Below are 20,316 nucleotides of genomic sequence, written 5' to 3' on the forward strand. Positions count from 1 at the left end.
TCTTAAGACTCGTTCTGCTTGAAAATAACAACAGAATGCGCACTAAGCTAACGATACAACTCTTCCTCAAATACCCATGACTTACGCGTTTATGTCAATGTCAGATAACAAGCTGACATGCATTGTTGCTTGCAAGACCAGAGCAGTGCGGTATCCATCCTTTTTAGTTGGGGTTGAGTACTTTTGAAATGTTCTTCAAACTTGAAACGCAATGTCCCCTTTAGGTAAGCAGCATGCCCCTACATTGCTTGACCTGACCTGATGTGCACCTGATCTGTTTGAAAACTCACCAGTACATTTATCTGAGGGAATGCTCTGCTTTTTATACATGGGAAAGCAGAGAGACCCTCTCTTTTCTCAGCATTATGAGTTTGTATAAGCCTACCCTGACAACAGTTGCCTTCAAGATACCTGGGATACTGATAAATGACGTTATCGAACAAACAAGCGGCTATTACTGCGCCGGTTTCAGGCCAGCGGCAATGCTCAAGGATTTTTTCTGAAGACGATGAGCAAAGCTTTAGGGCGTCAAATTTTGAAACATAACTGATATTTGCTTGAGAAAATGTCCAACCACTACTCTTAGCAATGCGCAACCACATTTTGGGCGGGGGAGGCAGCAGAGTGTTTAAGTGGTCTTCTGGACAAAAGGTCTCAGCCACAGCGTTGTGTATTCAATGGTGAAGAGCACGAAGCCATGCTCGCTTGTCAATTTGATACAAGTTTGTTCAAGTAAAATACATGGTGGTTGCCAAATGCTCCAGAATGGGCCTTATTCAGCAAAATGCCTCGCGAGCCTTAAACAGGGCCTCCTGTTCAAGGAAAAGACTCGCGATGCATAGTCACCTTCTAATCTAGAACAGAATCTACGATTCACGAAGGAGGCATCCACATCTAGCCAAGAAGCCTCGTTATCCCCAAAGCAGAGCAACCAGATCCAGAACTGCGACTTTTTTAAACGCGGAAAGAACATACCTGTTCCAGAAACGGGGCTTCCTGAGTAGAGGGGGGGCCTCGTTACCTAAAAAAGAGGCTACCTAGCACGTAACGGGGGCCCTGGAGCCAGCAAAGAGGTTTCTTAACGCGCCATTGGCCTGCTGATCTAGAATGTTAGGACCTTGTTCATAAAGGAACCCTCATGATCAGAAAACGGTTCTCTTGATATAGCAACGGTTTTCTGAGCCAGATTTCTTACTTCTAGCTCAGGCTAAGACATGAAGTCGACTTGATAGCTGCACCCTTCGCTTCCCTCCCCCTCCCCCCCTTTGCTGCACCGCCCCTGTCCTTAGTTTAGCAAATACCGATTATTGCCATCTTAGTAACTCAATACTCATATTTTTTTACTTTGGTGATGCAGCATTATTAAAGTATGATGCAATCTAACTCACATCTAGGTGACACCAGGGCAGGTAGCAAAAGATAGCATGCCCACGTGTCAAAACCATTTTCCTCCTTCGGTATTGGCCATCCGACTATTTATAAATGAACTTAAACACATTATCTCGGCGCCGTTTCCTAACAAAGAATATGCATGTACCAGAGCTGTTTGGGCCCGCAGGTACGCAAAGCAGACTTAAAAAGGCCCGCAGTGTTTAGAGCATGTTTTCATGGCAGTGCCAAGTTTTGGCGGGCTTTCAGAAAACTAGACTCGGAAAACTACAATTTGATCGCTGAATCTGGTAGCCGTTCCTAAAACGAGCCATCATGATCCAACAATTCATCTTATAGGACGCACGCAGAGTTCTACAGTCACACGGTGGCTATATGTCTGATACAAGCTTTTAAGTTTCCCTGTTGTATCTACTTCAAGGCTGCCTAATTAACACTCTTCAAGGGAGCAGCACTGTTTTAAAGAATACATTCAACCTTTTGGAAGGGATTGATTTCTGGGAACAAAAATTACGCAAGTATTGTTGTGTGGGCCCTTACCTGTACCATCCGACCGTACACTTCCAGGTAAATGGCAGAATTTGTCGGCGGAAGCTTAACGTGCCGCAGTGCTCGGAACGGTCCGTCCTGTCCTCTCACGTCACCTGACCTTTAACGTGCCGCAGTGCTCGGAACGGTCCGTCCTGTCCTCTCACGTCACCTGACCTTTAACGTGCCGCAGTGCTCGGAACGGTCCGTCCTGTCCATCATCCACGTCACCTGACCTTTAACGTGCCGCAGTGCTCGGCACGGTCCGTCCTGGTCCTCTCACGTCACCTAGCCTTAACGTGCCGCAGTGCTCGGCACGGTCCGTCCTGTCCTCTCACGTCAGCTGACCTTTAACGTGCCGCAGTGCTCGGCACGGTCCGTCCTGTCCTCTCACGTCACCTGACCTTTAACGTGCCGCAGTGCTCGGCACGGTCCGTCCTGTCCTCTCACGTCACCTGACCTTTAACGTGCCGCAGTGCTCGGCACGTCCGTCCTGTCCTCTCACGTCACCTGTTCTTCAGCGCGGCCGCCGCCATCAGTCGCAGGCTATATTTGCAGAGGGTCAACAACGAACGCCTAAAGCGACCCGAACCCACCCCCGCCACGAATGGAGGGTTCGGAAAGACAGGCGCTCTGGTGAACTAATTTATCAAGACACCAAATACTGGTTGTTCGGAGGGCAGCCGCTCTGGTGAACTGATCTATTAAGACACAAATACTGGGTGGTTCGGAAGGCAGGCGCTCTAGTGAACTGATCTATCAAGACACAAATACTGGGTGGTTCGGAAGGCAGGCGCTCTGGTGAACTGATCTATCAAAACACAAATACTGGGTGCTTCGGAAGGCAGGCGCTCTAGTGAACTAATCGATCAAGACACAAATGCTTGCGAGTGTCAAACACTTGCAGGTGTGCATACATTTATCGCCACTTTCTCGTCACTGTTTCGCAAGAGGAAATTGCAAGACTACTGCAAAAGATACATTTTTTTTCTCATTTGGCCATTGGTTCCAGAGATACAAGGTAAGCTCCAATTGGCACTGCTCGAGGCGGCCGCTTGCAGAAATACTCCAGCAGGTGCCGGGCTGATGTTAATGCTCTGGCTGGAGCAGGTGGCGCCGCATCGCTACCCAGGCAACTATTGTCAGTTGACATGGACGGGACGGCCAAATTATTGCGCGTGCATTTCATCTTTTACTCGCCATTTTAGCATAAATTTCGTTGGTTAACTTGCGCTCATCGCCATGCTCTTATGGACGCATGTACCGTGTCAATCAGGAGGTGAAATATACATCCGGTTAGTAAATGTCTAAATCTTCTCACTGACTCATAGGGTAGCGTATCGAAGGAAGCCATATTTCCAGTATGCAGTTGGTAGCGCGTGAAGCGGATTGTCTGTGCGGACACCTGAAGAACACGATATCTTCAACCACGCCGCACAAGCGCTCGTGAGCGACGCGAGAACGCTCGCGACGACAGCGGACTTCGCCACGTAGGAGTCTCATCCTGGCGCAGCCGCCCGTCCGGCGCCATGGGGCGGCCTACTGAGAACCGTACCGCGGCGGCGGGCGCAGGCGGCGTGTCGGCGGCGGGCGGGGGGCAGACCCCCGGCACCGCTCTGGCGGCACCGCTGCTGGCTCGGAGCACGCCCGCGCGCGCCCTACGTCAGACGCCAGTCGCGCGGGCGCGCCGCTGGGCGAGGGCGCGGCCCGCCGGCAGCCGTGCGGCGGCACGGTCGGCCGCCGTCGCGTCCCGCACGACTATTATGGCGCGGCTCGATTGCCGTCAATAAAGGCGACCGGAGACGGGATGAGTCGCGGGCCGGGCCGTCTGCCACCGCCGCCGCATTCTGGCCCGCGGCGCGCAGGCAACGGGAGATTACCCGGGTCTTGGAGGCGATGCGGTATCTGGAACTACGGCGCGTTATGGAGCGCGTGCACGAGGAGACGGAGATTGATTTGGGATTCATTTGTGCGGCTACTGACAGGATGAAGTAAAACGAGGCATGTGACCGTGGTGCTCTTGGCCCTTTGAGCGTTCAGGGCATGCTGATTCCTTCCACTTATTCGGTCACGCGCCACATTGGCAGCGGTGGTTGGATGGCGGCACTGAACATTGCTCGGTCACGTCGGCCCCGCTGCTTGTTCAGCACTTAACCAGACGTCTGGACGTGGACGGCACAAGCTGCTGCATAACGAAAATGCGAAAGTTGAATAATGAATTGGTCGAATTGTCTTCTGTTTTCTTTCGTTTGCACTGTCCGGCACTTTGTATTTGAATGGAATGCTTGAAGCTGTCTCACATAACGATCACGATCACACATAACCGATCGCTCTCCAAGGGGTAGGAATTGTTATGACGTCATAGGTTATCAGTATGCCATGATAACCTATGATGTCATAGGTTAGCATGACTCTCTTCTCTTCCCTCTTCTTCCCACCCCCCTCTCTTGACCATCCCCACCGTACAAGTACTTGTGTGCTTACATCATCACGTACAGAGATACCCCTTTCTAAAATAGTTTGGTGGGCTCAGCCGAATGTGTTGACCTAGCGTTCCCAAAACTTGATTTCTCCCTGGATTTCGGCCTAAGCCTATGTTGTATTTTGTGTGTTCAGTTTGTTTTCTGCAGAAAATGACTTCCATTTCAAGTCAGTTGTATTGCCTTTTTTGAAAGCTTAGAATGGGATGTAATTCTGCGAAAAAAACATGGTATCAAATCTTAGCATGGGAGGATTGATGACTACTGCTATCGCTGTGTTGTATAACCACCACGCCTCGATTATGCAATAACTACATTTGTCACTGCACAGGCAATAAGAAGGTGCACGTGGTGACGTAAATTTAGCCACGTCCCTGGCTGCAGTTTCGACGACAGCGCGTTGTATACGGCACCGTTTTTCAAAATGCCGACATTCCCGACTTGCCAACGAATACTGACTCATGACACTGACGGCTGCTTTGGCGACGGCGTGTTCGACGCCGTTTTCCGAATTGCCGATAGTTTGGCTTGTTCGACGATGAATGGCGCAACCGCTTTGAAAAAGAAGCATCCCATACAACCCAAATCAAATGCACTGCAGTCTGGGCAGTTACTGAATGAGTGTGCTGCACTGTCAAGCAGTCTTACAGTCAAGCCAGCAAAACATCGTATCTTGGCTGACACTTAAGAGTGGATCCGTCCCCATTTCTACTTAAATAGAGCAGTGACCAATGGCCACTCGTCTTGACCAGATCATACCCACGTGCTGGAGGCAGGCTAACATGCACTCAGAGGGACCATGTTGATAGTTTAGAAGGTAACTACATAATGTGACTGACATGCCGTTGCTTAAAAGCTGAGTGCCGCGTCCGCTTGCCGCACACAGGTCACGTCCACTTGCCACATAGTCTTGCGGCCAAACGGATGTCCATTGCTGTTGGAGTTTTGTCGCGCATTCCAAGCGTTTCGAGAAAGCCGTTCTGTGCCGCCGGTGTCCGAGTCATATTCACTATAATTCGGATGTCACTTATTAACTCTGCTGCCCTACTTCTGTCGCACTCAGTAGCGATTCAAAAACGCACCACATGCAAATGCGGTAGATGATGTTTCATTTTGTTGCGCTATCAAGGGATAATCAAGTGGGCCCACTTTACGAGTTATCTGCAGCTCATTGCTCACTCAACTTGTTTTTATATCATTTTACGGGGAAGCGATGCATACAAATGAATGAAAAATGAAATTGACGGAAAGTAAAATTTCTAAGGACACATTCATAGATTTTGATCATGACCGTGGCTTACCTCCTCCGCCCGCAACGAATGAATGAAATGCATTTGAATAAAATACCAGTGACCATCAGCCATCACAGCACTTGCGCTTTCCCACGCTTTACTTGAATTACTCGGCGGCGGCGACTGGACGACCATTCTGTGCTCTGGCTGCCGAGATGCGGCATAACGCGTGAAAAATTCGAAAACGGGAAAATCCACCTTGGCCGCTGCTGTCCACGTAACTCGTGGAACATGCAGCATCAAACATAACACCCCGCGATTCCCCGTTCACCTATCTATCAAAACATGTTACTTTCGCGTTGCTGTAGCCTGCGTTTACCGTGATGCGGCCACGGCTTTGAACGGTCTCTCGCTGCCTTCGGTGCGGGTCAGTGAGCTAACAATATAATTTGCAACATGCGCCACGCACCACCTGTTGACTGTGCTGACGAGCACGACACTTCCCGTGGCACGTCGCCTCACGCGCACCTGCACCCTGTCAAACCTGCATGATTAAGCCACCCAACATTTGATCTGCACATAGTTCAAAAGACAAAAGGCGGCAAACAGACAGACGCACGCTCTCTCTCTCTCTCTCTCCAAACAGTCTTTTAGACTCTCTTACCGACAACTGAGGCCTGCCAGCCGGCCATCAGCCAAATCACAGTCCTCGGCCCGACAGCCGGTGGACAGGCAGCTGATCAGGATCGATCACCGCACCCACCGACGCAGCAGCCTGTTCGGTATCTGTTCGGCCAGCAGCTCACTGTTTGGACTCTCTGGAACGTGGAGTCGATTGTGTACCGGATGCGAAGCGGGCTACTCGGTGTTTCGGACACAGAGCCGTCTGTGCAGCCGTCGGACACAGAGCGAGCCGCTGTCTTCACAGGTTTTTTAATTTTCTTTTCTCTCCTTTTCCCTTTCTCTTGGCTAATCTCTTGGGGTACTCGTTGAGTCTGTTTCGAATGAGAGTGTCTGTCAAGATTTCAGACATTCTCTTTCTTCCCCCGACGCTCGTTGTCGTACTGGAGGCTTTGCTTTCGGAAAGGGCCTGATACTGATAATCTCCGTTATAATGGCATAAATAATCCCTTGGACGCTGAGTCGAGGTCCGCTCGTCTCTTGTGGACCGGTCTGTTCGAGGTCCCTCCGACGCTGGACCTGCTGTTCGATGTTCCTCGGGAGTGAAGTCCACAAGTCCACAAGGTCACGTAATGCTGGCCAAGTCCGTCGGCAGGATCTCGCTCTCAGTGTCAGGTAAGGCCAGCATTGGAGCCATCGTGACCCGGTCGGGTCAGGAACCAGCCGACTCGGCTGGACTCGGCCAGCCCGACCACAGTACATCATCGCACACCACGGTCGGCGAGAGTCGGTTCAAAAACCTCAGTCCGGGCCGCTCAGGGTCCGCTTGTTTACGTGCGACGTTATAGCGGCGCGCCGAGCCACCTCATTCTTTCGTGGAAACGTGACGATACTTTCAATGGCCGGAGCTGAGCGTGACCATATATCGCAGGTGATAATATTCATGCGGCCCGGGCAACGTCCAACGTCGAGTGAGTGTGTCTTTTTTGCAGTCCGGGGCATGGATAAATGTATGCATACACATCCGCACCCCGTCAGGAGTGACACGAACCTAAAAATATGCTGTATATGCTTCGAAAACCATAACAGCACACTGAGGTAGCGAAAGCCCACTGTAATGTGACAGGACTGCAACAAGACTGTTGAAAAGTAAGACAAATGTTCCAAATGTTCCAGCTATGTTTCAGCCTAATGAATACTGTGAACGATTTAGGAACATGCCTAAGTTTCACTTATAGCATCGTTCGGTGCAAAATAAATAAAACGTCACTGAAAGGACAAAATCGATTCAGGGGAGAGTGCGGTGCGTTGATACGATTTTACGGTAATCGCTAAAGCTCTATTCTATTTGCACCTATCCGATTTTAAGTATGAACAGCCATAAGCCATAACAACATTTTTGCGACGTCCTTAAGTGTGAAACTGAGAGAGGCTAAAATACATAGCAAAGTCGGTTGTATCAAGGCGCCGCCTATGTGGGGTATTTTAGCACGCTATACGGGAAAATAACACAGCAAATGCATTTTCTTAAACAAGCAAGTGTGTATTTTCTTCAAGAACGGGAGCGATAACGAAGTACCCCGCACAATCTTAGCCAAGAACGGAAATGTTTTGTCGATAGCTGGAATGACACCACTCCTCGTCTCCCTGCCAGCTTTCATAACGACAAAAATCACACCAACGCTCCAGCTCCCCGACTTCTACATCGGATACACATTCCCGTTTCCTGCGCTTTGGCACTAGATCCACAGATTAAGTGAATGTGAGCATCTTATCCCGTATGGAGAGCAGAATACCTCCGCATCACCTTTGTTTGGCACGCGAGCCGCTGTCTTCACAGGTTTTTTATTTTCTTTTCTCTCCTTTTCCCATTCTCTTGGCTAATCTCTTGGGGTACTCGTTGAGCCTGTTTCGAATGAGAGTGTCTGTCAAGATTTCAGACATTCTCTTTCTTCCCCCGACGCTCGTTGTCGTGCTGGAAGCTTTGCTTTCGGGAAGGGCCCGATTATCTCCGTTATAATGGCAAAGCTGGAGGTCCTTGGTCGATCGCCGACCGATAGCCGGTTGCTGAAGTCAAGGCACGGACGTGGACCCTGTACTGAAACACCCGCTGCTCCACTTAAAGCCAGCTGGCCGGAGCCGGAGCTCCACCCGGGGCCCGCTGACGGAGCTTGCTGGCGCTCCCGGGGCCAGATGACCGGAGCCTGCCGACGCTCCTGGGGCCAGATGACCGGGGTCTGCCGACGCTCCCGGGGCCAGCTGACCGGAATCTGCCGTCGCTCACGGGGCCAGCTGACCGGAGTCTGCCGTCGCTCCCGGGGCCAGCTGTCCGGGGTCTGCCGACGCTCCCGGGGCCAGCTGAGCGGAATCTGGCATCGCTCCCGGGGCCAGCTGACCAGAGTCTGCCGACGCTCCTGGGGCCAGCTGACCAGAGTCTGCCGACGCTCCTGGGGCCAGCTGACCAGAGTCTGCCGTCGCTCCCGGGGCCAGCTGACCGAGGCGCGTATATTTGTTTCCAAGTCGTCAGAGACTTTTTAAAGATAAAGACATAAAGATGTCCGGCCAACAAAGAGCCGCAAGGGCACATCGAGGTTGGCTTTCCTTTTGATCTGTACGCATCCTCACAAACCAATGACCTGACCTACACAAATTTAGCTATAAAACACATTTTTAGACCGACAGAGCTTGCCCAAACCGTTTCTGAATGTTGCTAGAGAAGGACTTCCTACAACTTCGTTTATCGGCTTATGCCAGTGGTTCACGACTCTTCGACTGCATGGTATCTGCCTCTGCATAGTTCTACTCCTATCTGTTGCTAAATGCAACTGTTTTCCTCTATTTCCCTAATTTCCTAAAGTCTATGTAGATCTACCTCGTCTGCCCGCTACATAATCTTGTATACCTCTGTCAGATCCACTCGGGACCGGAATCCGCCGTCGCTCACGGGGCCAGCTGTCCGGAATCTGCCGTCGCTCCCGGGCCAGCTGACCGGGGTCTGCCGACGCTCCCGGGGCCATATATCATAAAGTCTCCAATATATCAGCGAACACAAATCCAAGGCCTTAAGCCCATCCTAAACCTTCTGAGTCGCCAATCCCATTTACCCATCCTAGTGCTTTTCGCTATAATCTTTCCAGTCTATCTATACCTGTTTAGAAGCATGGGACAAAGCCTGTACAGAATTGCTCTAGGTGTGGTCTGGCATAAGTGAAGTTAAGCTTTTTGACAACATTCCTGCCCTTGTAATGGACATTCCAAGTTATAGGTCCCAGTATCCGAAGTGCCTTGCTCCTCGCAGCCCCACTTTGTTTTTCACCCTTTAAATCCCAGCAGTTATAACCCCTAAGTCCTTTTCTTTCTTGATATGGTCTAACTCCCGGCCTCACACTTTATAGCTTATGCCATCACTACTAAAATTACCCGAATCCATCACCTTACATTTATCATAATTGAATGACATCTACCACAGAGAAGACCGGCTCACTAGTTTATCTAAGTCAAGTTGAAGTTGGTTCATCTGATCAATATTTTTCGACAGGCCTAGCAATTTTTGCGAAGAGAATTCCACGGCTACTGGGGGGCAGTTTGCGGTTTTAGAAATGTCCCCAGTATTGCTGATGTCTCGAGGAATAGGGCGAGCTGTTGTACTTTGATCTTGGTTTTGGTGGCAACTTCAAGATGGTGATGGGTGAAACGATTGTCGGGCTGTGTATGTATATGTACAAAATCACAGCTAAATACATACACTGTCCTTGCAAGTGATGGAAAAGTTACCAATGTAGCTATTTAGCACACTGTTTAAGGTAAAAGAACGAACAGCTCTTCACGTAGAAGATGCGCCCCAAAGCCCAAATCACCACCATGGCAAGCAGATGGTTTCTGGCGTTTCCATCGCTTTTTTAAGCCTATCCATCCTCATTGTCCGATGTCTATGAGCTCAGTTTCTTCAAAACTAGTTTCAGCCAAATAGCCTTAAAATGAACCCCCAAAAACTAATCAGCCTTCATGCTGATTAGTACCAAACCCTCTATCACAAAGACCGGCAACTGAGTGCCGGTTGAGCAAAGATACTGTGTGCACTCCTCGACCACCACCTCACCTGGGAACCCCACATCTCCTCTCCCGTTCGGTGCTATGATGCAATCCTCGTATACCTGTTCAAAATCCGACCACTTCACGCCTGAGGTTTTGAAGCTCCTTGTCCACACCCACGTCTTTCCCCACATCCTCTACTCCCTGCCCGTCCGGGTTGGAGCGGCTGAGCGTCACCTAGACAGGATGCAAAGAGTGATGTACTTCGCAGCCAAGCTAGTGAGTTGTGTCCGTCACAGCGATCCCATTTCATCCGTTCTGGAGGTGCTCGACTGGCGCAGCGCCGCGGATCTCGTGCACCGCAGGAACTGCCTGAATGTGCACAGGACACTACGCGCCCCAGAATCTTCCAGCGCATTGCGTGCTCCGTTCGGAACGCGCGTCGAGTCTTCGCGACGCCAAACTCGGGCAGTTTCGGGCGGTGTCGGCTCGCTGCGTCTGCCACGCGTCCCACTGACCGCCACCCAGCGCCACTCCGTATCGCGCTGTCGCCGCGTGGAACCGGCTGCCTGCAGCGGACGTCCGCAGGCCTTTGCCCTAGGCATTCTTGACTTTTTAAATTGCTGAGTCATTGACTGAAATTATGTATCTATGCTTATGTGCGTATTCCTGTGCTGTGTGTGGGTTTTTTCCCTTCGCGATTAGAGGCGGAGCAAACACCACGTGGACGCGCCTTAAATAAAATAACTGTAACTGTTACTGTAACTGGGTTGACAGCATTGCTGGTGAATCCCAGTAACCTCGAAGTCCCAGGTTTATCTTAAGATATTTAGCTAGGAAAAATATCTAGCGACTTGGAAAGAAATATGATAAAGATACGCTACCGAGCCTGTCGGCGTCCCATTCGGCGCCAGCTGACCAGGGCCTTTAAAATGACGGGCTGTGGGACTGGTTTATCAGTCACTTGGCTGGGTGACACATCTTCTCCCGTTGTTACCACCGTTCATGGTAAAAAAAAAAACACTTCGATTGTAGGGGTAAACCCCGGGGAGCTCAAACCCCTGCACATGTCGCACATTCTAAGCGCTCTCTGTAAAACATCCTTCACCGCAGCTGGGATGTCGTATATGGACATTGCGTGAGCTGAGCGACTCCGCGTCCATGCATCACCTACCTGGTTCACACAGGTTTTTATCGGACCATACACTGCACGGCCTAGGGGCTGAAGTCGGTGGGACGTATCGGGTCGAATCGTCAGCATAACGATGCCATGCGTATTGCACAGGTCAGTTAGCTCAAATGACATGTGTGATATGCAATTATAAAATATTAACAGACAAGGCTTCTCCAGGATGGACCGCTCAACGCCAGGAGGCTGCCGCATGAAGAACATGAACTCATCCTCTCATTCCCGGGGACATATAAAATGAGATGGAAAACAGCTTCCAGCTGCATTTACTGCCACAGCGGCAATGGCCGAAGGTTCTCCTTTAACTGGTACCGCCCCACTCACTTGTCAGAATCCCTTTTCTGCAATTACTCTTTGCGGAGTCGGACATGTAACACCCGTTTCGTTCATGTTCCAAGCATCCATCGGCTCAAGCTTATGCCTGTCACATACTTCGGCCATCCGGTCGAAGAAGTTATCAACGGCGACCCTTCTGAAGCTGGTGGAGCGTGCCAAGCTGGTGCCGTGTGGCTTCCTTATGCTAAGATGGGGGTTCCGGCTCATGACGGAGAAAAGCCCATCTTTGCCTGCCTCCTCTTTTCTGATGGAAGATTTTCGAACTCGAAGACTGTCGCGGACCGCGAACTGGTGGGCCATCTTCTTCGTTTTACGACATGCCGATCCGTGGTTGATTTTACTCGTGATCACCTGGCACTCCGCTACCTTACGCTCCATTTTACTCGCGATTACTTGGCCCTCCGCTACCTTACGCTGCATTTTACTCGCGATCACCTGGCACTCCGCTACCTTACACTCCATTTTACTTGCGATCACCTGGCACTCCGCTACCCTACACTCCATTTTACTCGCGATCACCTGGCACTCCGCTACCCCTACGCTCCATTTTACTCGCGATCACCTGGCACTCCGCTACCTACGCTCCATTTTACTCGCGATTTCCTGGCACTCCGCTACCTTACGCTCCATTTTACTCGCGATCACCCTGGCACTCCGCCTACCTTACACTCCATTTTACTCGCGATCACCTGGCACTCCGCTACCTTACACTCCATTTTACTCGCGATCACCTGGCACTCCGCTACCTTACACTCCATTTTACTCGCGATCACCTGGCACTCCGCTACCTTACACTCCATTTAACTCGCGATCACCTGGCACTCCGCTACCTTACGCTCAATTTCCGCTGAGAGGACGATTTGGGCTGTAGCCAAACGTCTCTCAGCTATCCTCACCATTGATGTGACACTACCGCCGCAAGGACATGAACTGGACACGCAATCGTCTGCGTCCCTCCTCAACGACATGCCGGATCTGACCACGCCACGGATCGCGTCCAAGACGCCGATAGGCGGCGCTCTTCGTGCAGTTTTCCTGACAGAGCTCCTCACCATGGCGCCACAGGAATGCGGTACGATCACACCGCAACAACACAGGAAACGATTGATGGGCATGAATCAAATTCTAGCACTCTGTTTCACACCATAGAATAAAAACGACAGGGACACTTCGCTGACCACTGAATGTATGGCCTCCACGCAGGGTGAATGTGAGTGCCCCGGTCTTCACATGTTTCTGTGTCCGCTTTCTGATGATTATCTGGAGATCGAATTGGCGTTCCAACGCGTAACAACGCGTCAAATCTGCTTCATCCCTGGGATCATCCTGTAGTGCCTCAAAACTATCCCTGGTAGAAACAGCTCGCATTTTGTTCATTAACACATTATGGCCTATCCTTGCCTACCTGCCATTCTTCACCCATACATCTCGTGGTATAGTCAACCTTCAGTCGGCTCTGCATCGAGACGCACCTGTAACAGAATACCCCACTCTCCCCACACGTTCTTTGAACCTGTCGTCACCAAAAATGAGTCATTATTATAATAAAGCAATCGTGTCAATAGAGCCCGAGACAATTCGTGCCATCAGACGCTTTCTGCGGCATGTAACGAGTGAAACCATAATTTAAGTGAGAGTTGTCAGCTACCATGTTGGCGATGTCAAAAACTAGCCGCGCTCCCACGACTTGTGATTTTATCACTTTCACTCTTGAGTGTAGCACCGGCAGATTATAAAAACTAGTGATTGAAAATAGAGGTATACCCACCTGCGGATATTTTGGGTGCCATTTTTATCACTGGCTTTTCCTGCTTATGGTACAAACCCGCTTTTTTATTCCACTTATCAAACCGTAGTAAAAGCCAAGTGGGCTTTTAATTTTCCTTCTTCAGTTTGCGACAAATCTCTTTATTCAACGCAAGGGTGTCAATATTTGTAAATCACGGGAGAGGGGGCAAGCTGTTGGCTGACGACTCAGCCTCCCCCATTTTTTCTATACGCATTTAACCCACTTTAGGCAAGGCAATGTATTTTTTAAAGTTTTGCATGATCTATCAAATATAGTCTCTAATACTAGCAGCATAGATGTCATGCAGGGACAGATCTTGCGGGAGAATAGGGACATTTGGGGCACGGGGTCCTTCTGATCGGAAAGTAAAGGCTCCCCTCTAGATGCCGCCCTTGGGCGCCGAAGGCACCCTTTCTGGCGACATCCCTTATGGTACTTCTGGGACGGGGAGGAACAAGGCAAGGTGTTAATGGATACGAAAACTTAAATGTGCCCAAACCTTGGCTGAAGGGGAGGAGGCGTCCCAGAAGACTAAAGGGGCGCCATGTGGTCTGTGGACGTGTCACGAAATCTCGAACAATGTCCTGATAAGTGGAAGGACGTCCCAAATCCCTAGACTGCAACCCCCCCCCCTCCCCCCTCCATCACCACCCTGAGAACTCATTCGGTTGTCCATCGTCTGTGCTAGTGACGAGAACACCCATGACACTAAAGGAGCGCCCAATACCTGGGACCTTTTCCGATGGTTCAAGGGACACCACTGAAGTTCGAAAAAAAACGTGCCGAGGGCGACAAGAGCCCTAATGCCCCAACCAATAAACAAACAAAGCTCTAAAAGGGGTCTCAAGACATCCAAAAAATATTACAGGACCAGGTCTAAGACGCCCTAAAAATCCAGTGTCGTCCCAAAGATTGACAGGACATACTGAACAGTGCCTATATTACGCATTTCGAATATTAAAAAAACACACAAGCCGGCAAAAGCGAGATGAATTAAGAAATATTACTTTCAAAGTGGTGGGCAGGGGGTCAGGTAAGATTAACACGCGCTCGGGTGTCTGGTTGGATACCCTTCTCTCGGATGTGGGGTCGCTTTGACCCCACTGAGATCTCATGAACTAAGAGAACTAGAGACACCAAATCTACGGAGTGTGTTGGCCTGTACGTGAACTCCCTTAAGACAATGCATGAGGTTTCTAAGTTTTCACTCTCGGATCAAACAGTGTCAAGAAGCTTAAACTCCACATTGGTCTTCGATGTCCCCCAGAAAATGGATACTTGTTCTAAGCAAAAGGTCACATGCTCATCAAAAGTCAGTTACCATGTTTTACCTTTAGAATGTCATGGGGACCAAAAAATGCATGGCTGCTTTGAGTTTCGCATTTGAATAAGCGACAAAGTTTACGCTAAGCAGTACATTCCTAAAAACAAAATGTTGACTTCAGTAACTTTAGGCAATTGACCTATTGTAACCTTTAAGAAGTCCATGGAAGATGTATAATGCGGGCGCTGTTATCAATAAATTCGAAACGAGCATCCCAACTACCCCATACATCAGGCCCTAGAGTAATAAAACAGGTTGGTTTAACCTTGGTCTGACCTTCATAGCTAGCGCTAGGTCAAGAGGATTTATTGATTCAGTTGTTGTGTTGCCTATCAAAGTATCTCAGAGATGTGTGGCTTCGTCCGACATTCCGTTGTTGCATCAGCTTGAACGATTGCCTAAAATTTGGCTTCGCTGAATCCATAGCCTGACTTAGACCTGCTGTAGGTCAGCAACCGTACAAGTTAAATATATATTTTTGACACCAAGCAATTTGCTATCGAAATGTCCACAGCTCTGCAAAATTTGGCGTAGCTACGCCGCGTCGTTCGGAACCCTTTCCGGAAAAAAAACATCGGGATCAATTTAACCTCCACCTGAGCGCGCATCAAGTGTAAAAAGCTTTCATGGATGTTCCTTTTGAACTCAAACATAGCTACTTAGAACATTTGCGAGACTGTTCGACAGCCTTGTTGCATGACAATGGGGTTTGTTGCATGACAATGGGGTTTGATGCATGACAATGGGGTTTCAGTACCTCAGTGTGCTGCTACGGCTCTCGAAGCGTACACATAATCTTTTTTTTCTCGTTCCGTGTCACTCTTAACGCATTGCGGACTTTTATGCATGTGTTTCTCTGTGGCCAAGACCGCAAAACCAACAAATCCCACCCAACGTTGGACGTTGCCGGGGCCGCATGAGTATTATCACCTGCGATATATGACCACGCTCAGCTCCGGCCATCGAAAGTATCGTCACGTTTCCACGAAAGAATGAGGTGGCTCGGCGCGCCGCTGTAACATCGCACGTAAACAAGCGGACCCTGAGCGGCCCGGACTGAGGTTTTTGAACCGACTCTCGCCGACCGTGGTGTGCGATGATGTACTGTGGTCGGGCTGGCCGAGTCCAGCCGAGTCGGCTGGTTCCTGACGCCAAGTTGCTACAACTAGCTGCGCGTCCGAACAGCTGGCTGCGCGTCCAACAGGCCTCAAACATTGGACTTTGCATTTAATGAACCTTAAACAGCGAGCTCTACACCTGCGATACCCCGAACAGCAGGCCCCGCATCCGAGGAACCTCAAACAACAGGTCCCACGTCCGAAGAACCGCAAACAGTAGGTACCGCCTCAGAGGAATCTCAAACAACAGGCCCCACATCGGAGGACGTCGAACAGACCGGTCCCGCGTCGGAGGAGCCTCAAACAGCAGGCTCTATGAAGGAGAGTCCTCAAACAGCAGGCCCTACGTCGGAGGGACGTCGAACAGACCGGTCCACAAGAGACGAGCAGACATCGACTCAATGTCCAAGGGATGCTGCACAGACTATGTCTATGTCCGACAGACACCGAGTAGCCCGCTCCGTATCCGGTACACAATCGGCTCCACGTTCCAGAGAGTCCAAACAGTGAGCTGCTGGCCGAACAGATACCGAACAGGCTGTTGCGTCGGTGGGCACGGTGATCGATCCTGATCAGCTGCCTGCCCATCGGCTGTCGGGCCGAGGACTAGGACTTGGCTGGCGGCCGGCTGGCAGGCCTCAGTTGTCGGTAAGAGACCATTACTTGCGTGGATTTTCTGCGCTGATAGGTGTCGGATGATTTGTAGGTGGTCACTGATCAGCAGCTTAACCGGGATCGAGATCCGTGAGGGTACCTGTATGTAAAGGTGATGGCGAAGGCAGCGGGATGGTAGAGGGAGGGGAAGGAGGTGTTGGTGGGGGGGGGGGGGGGGGGGAGGAGTGCTCTGTTAGAGGCGTTGATGATGTGATATTATGTGCAGTCTCACACTTTTTGACGACTGGCCGTGTCCCTTACACAGCCATTGATGCAAAAGTGGACACATCCTCAAGAATTCGGGCCGGTGTCACGACACATTCAATAATGATTCCACTTTGACACGGGATTTGATGCCAAATGTCATCAAACTTGTGGTTGTCTGGTGAAATTTACCTTAACTCGAGCCCTAAATTCTCTGCTATTGATTTGACGACAAGCGACGTTACGAAGCCGTGAGGCAATATTTGTATACTGCGACCGCCTTTTTTATGGAAAGCTTTGCCAGCTGACTAAAAATTCCTTACCAAAGTTGCGTTTGCCTGATTTAGAAGAGAAAAGGTCATCACGACATAATGAGCTTGAGAGCAAATAGGCTCTGTTCATAGTCCATTATCTTAAATATCATAGTAAAATCATTACCATTGCCCTACCATGGCCATGGCCATCATGGCAGCTTTAGGAGCGTGTGCTTGTGCCTTAAATGCGCTGTCACACATGCAACAGTAGAAACGTGGTTTCATCTTGAGTTGGGGGCGGGGGGAGAGGACTCCAGCCCCTTAACTTGGGCTCCAGTGCCCCGAATTTGAGGAAAAAATTGTCCAATTCCGGGTAGAAACGCATTTGTTGGCGTATTTTGAGGGATAGCCTGTGCCTTTTTTCCCTGCCCACCCACCTTCCTAAACGCATTTTGTGAAACTACGCCCCTGGGCGGCAAGTCCAGGAAAGGCACCATCTTCAAAGCTAACTGATCGAGGCCCATATCGCTGATTGCCATGCTGTGGGTTCTCACTTCTTCCACCAAACAACACACGTGGCAGAGAGCACCGGTCATCTGGCGTCACTCCGTTGCCACCACACCGTGCCACTGGCCGCCGTCCCCATGCGCAGCCGGACATGCAGGCCCGTGCCGCAGTGGCCGCCGCGGGGCTGCCGGCGTGTCACAATGTCTGCAGTCTGTCAGGCGGCTGCGGCGGGGAACGATGGCCAGCGAGGAGCGACGGCCAGCGGGGAGCGACGGCCAGCGAGGAGCGACGGCCAGCGGGAAGCAACGGCCAGTGAGGTGCGACGGCCAGCAAGCAGCGACAGCCAGCGGGGAGCGACGGTCGGCGGGGAGCGACTGTCAGCGGGGAGCGACGGCCAGGGGAGAGCGACGGCCAGAGGGGAGCGACGGCCAGCGGCCGCCGACACGCAACGGTGCGGCTATTCGTGGCGCGGCCCGCGGCCCGTGTTCATCGGGGAATTTGTCTTTGGAGGTGGGATTGATTGCCGGTCGGGCCGCGGGGGTGGGTAATGCACGCTGGCTGAGACCGCCAAATAAAGCCATCCGCGGAAGACGGATACCTCCTTTGGGTGCGAGATGGCTGCTCACCTCGCCGCACCCACTGTTTTACAATGAGAGACATTCGGAGCGCAGCTAATTCAGCGGCGGCTCATTTCGACAGGTGTTACGAGGATGTTCCCCGAATGGGCTTAAGTTAACGAGACAGTCCCGGAATAAGCCAGACGAAATGACAGCTCGCGTGTGTGGGTGAAATGCTTTGTGCCGTTGCTCAACGCTGTCAGTGAGCAACGCTTCCAGCTGATCCTGCAGTGGCCGGCGACCAGTCAGTCATGGGTGTGTATGATTTTCCCATCCGTTCTCGTGTTCCACCCTGAAGGCTATTCGTGGCGCGTGTCTACCTGCTATCCATTGCGTATGCGCATCACTCTTTTAGCTTGCCGCCCATTCCCCACATCCCATTTCCCACCCGCACTCGTCTTCCAACCACATGGCTATTCGTGGTTCAGGTCTGCCTGATATCCATTGCACATGGGCATTGCTCTTTCAGTTTACTGCCCGTTTACCACATCGCAATTTCATGTGTGCAAGGTACGTACATCTTTCCACAGGCTTTCACAAAACGTAAAGTTAGACGTGTTTTCTACTCCTGCTGTTCCCTTGGTTCATTGCACACACTTCTACCAAGAGAACCAGTACCAAGCGGCTCTCACTGACCAGCCTAGACCACCAGGTGACCACATGGGGGAGCTTCTGCTGTTAACGATTTGACAAGCGTGAGGTCACTGATGACTACCCCTGTCACTGCGTTTTTTGCATGTAGTTGGCATTCGAATGCCATCCTGGTCACGACGGTGCGACAGGCACACTGGCCACCGTAAAAGGAAAGATGGCTTAGCTAATGCCATCCTGGTCACGACTGTGCGACAGGCACACTGGCCACCGTTAAAGGAAAGATGGCTTAACTAATGCCATCCTGGTCACGACTGTGCGACAGGCACACTGGCCACCGTTAAAGGAAAGATGGCTTAACTAATGCCATCCTGGTCACGACGGTGCGACAGGCACACTGGCCACCGTTAAAGGAAAGATGGCTTAACTTATACCATCCTGGTCACGACTGTGCGACAGGCACACTGGCCACCGTTAAAGGAAAGATGGCTTAACTAATGCCATCCTGGTCACGACGGTGCGACAGGCACACTGGCCACCGTTAAAGGAAAGATGGCTTAACTAATGCCATCCTGGTCACGACTGTGCGACAGGCACACTGGCCACCGTTAAAGGAAAGATGGCTTAACTAATGCCATCCTGGTCACGACTGTGCGACAGGCACACTGGCCACCGTTAAAGGAAAGATGACTTAACTTATATCTGGGCCACCCTACACTTCTAAAAATTGGCGCATATTGCAGTCGGTTACTTTTCATCCAAATCTGGGTGCACTCACGTGAAAAATTTGTCAAAGATTTGCGCACAGACCTAGCATATGAAGTAAGTGTCATAAAAAAACGCATTAGGTACCTACACTCTGCGGGACGCTATTTTGTACAAAATGAACTACATGTGGTGATGTGATGAGTTATCTTTAACGTGCCAATAGTGAAGACGATTTTCAGTATTTCTTTTGCGCACTATTCCCATTTTTCCCACCTGCATTGAGGGGGTTCAGATAAGAATTAGCGGGGAGAAACCCAAGTGAGCATGGAGAGGGGGTCTCAGACCCCCAAGAATGTATAAAGTGACGCCCCTGCAGGTGAGGCGCGCAATGATAAGTGAGCGCCTACTTACCTCGACAGGAAGTGCTTTATTTAGCCTGTATGTTTGCTTTCAATTGCCAAGTCATGTTAGTCATTACCAGCGTTGCTCAACCCAGACAATTCACTGGCAATACTTGTGTGTATTTGCCACCAAGGAATATAACCTATAATCTATGTGTGATTACTATAGTCGGGTTGAGAGGCGTGAGGTAGGCTTGCCTGGTAGATACTTGCCAGCATCACATTTGACTACGTACTGTGACATTACGGATCACCGTACGCATGCATATGTCTCCCTGGTCGACGCGCCTTGAAAGCTTTGCAGGTATGTCATAGCAAGCCAGCGGTTGGCCAAGTATGATT

The sequence above is a fragment of the Pollicipes pollicipes genome, unplaced genomic scaffold, assembly GCF_011947565.3.
Source record: "Pollicipes pollicipes isolate AB1234 unplaced genomic scaffold, Ppol_2.1 Scaffold_5724;HRSCAF=6776_pilon_pilon_pilon, whole genome shotgun sequence".
NCBI classification, from domain to species: domain Eukaryota; kingdom Metazoa; phylum Arthropoda; class Thecostraca; order Pollicipedomorpha; family Pollicipedidae; genus Pollicipes; species Pollicipes pollicipes.